Here is a 1,495-nt window from a genome sequence, read left to right as displayed (position 1 = left end):
GTGTTTCTGCGCTATCCTAATAGAGGGATTTTTAACGATAATAATGCAATTAATGCGAAGGTGCAAGCGAGCTGGACAAGAATGTCTGAAATAATCCCTGGAGAAGTGAAACAAGGGCGACAAAGGACAAACACAAACCTCCAAACAAAGATAGGTGACTGGTGCGCGACCGAAAAAAAAAGCTGCCTGGTCCTGGTTGCTTTCACCCAGTGTGGGGTTCGTTGCTCAGATGGCCGTCACATATACTCCCGTTGGTTCAACGCAGTAACGAATTCTACTGCTGCATTAGTGGTTGAGGAGTTATGTGGTACAAATGAAACATGAATATTTTAGTAAACTTTCAGAAATGGCGACTCAACGCTGCACGTATCCTGTATCATTTAATGTCTGAGTTCTAAAGAAATATTTGCATATTCATTCCAGAAAGTGTCAAATTGAGGTGCTTGTTACACGTCCACGTGACTTTAAGTGTTTGTTTCAATAAAAGATGTTCTACCCTCAAGCACTCATGGCTCGCCTTCCCAACGATCACGGGCATGGTCCACTTGTGACATCTACTTCCAGAGGCTTGTACTCTGTAAACATTTCACTGGGAAAATTTGTTTTCTCGCCATAAAATAAAAATTAACTCACAGTTATCAAAGTGCGTCCAGACATGGGTTCTCGATGGGCGTTTACATTGTCTCGAAACAAAAATAGAGCCTAAAAGAGAGAAGAAGGTGGTTTCAAATGAGATTAAAATTTTGCTCAGTTTGTATGGAAAATCTTGAGAGTGAGACGAACTTTGCGGTATTCAAATTATCTGGGCAAAGGTAAGCGCTTATCAAGGAGGCCGGGAGTATGCGTGACGTTTTTAGCCAGGTAGATTCACGGTAGTATACCATTTATAATAATAATAATAATTTTTATTTTTGCATCCGTATGGGTTACAGACGCCGGAGCCACGGACAAAAAGTCAACAAATGTTGACTTGACGGGGTCCGGGCCCCGTGCACTTGGCAGACAGCTATGGCGATACAAAAATAACTGCAGAGATTACAGCAATACGTAAAATACATATATAAAAGAGACCTAGGTTTCACAGGTTAAGGAAAACAGCTCTATACAAAAAGTAAGTACAATGACTTAGGGTTTATATTGTAGATGTCCACGTCATCTACGCAATATTTGTTTAGCAATGAGGGTAGATTATGTTTTAAAGACTGGTAACTGTAGTTCGTGCGAAACGGAAACACTTTCCATTCCTCGGAGTAGCGGGTGCAGATGGTGGGTATGTTTTTGATTAATCCCGATGTCTGTTTCAAAGTCAAATCAAAGTCAAATTGGACGTTTAGTGTTTATACAGTGTAAGGTTGGTCTGCCAGTAGGGGCGACACTGGTTTACACTGTAGATGAGCAATTTTGCCAGTGCAGTACAACTGCTAACCTGGGGTCTTTAACGTGCTCACGCAGTAGTGATACACGACCGCACGCCGGTACGATGCTCATCCAGATC

The sequence above is a fragment of the Ixodes scapularis genome, unplaced genomic scaffold (genome assembly GCF_016920785.2).
Source record: "Ixodes scapularis isolate PalLabHiFi unplaced genomic scaffold, ASM1692078v2 PGA_scaffold4__175_contigs__length_147842914, whole genome shotgun sequence".
In the NCBI taxonomy this organism is placed as follows: Eukaryota; Metazoa; Arthropoda; class Arachnida; order Ixodida; family Ixodidae; genus Ixodes; species Ixodes scapularis.
Note: the sequence above shows the minus strand (reverse complement) of the source record.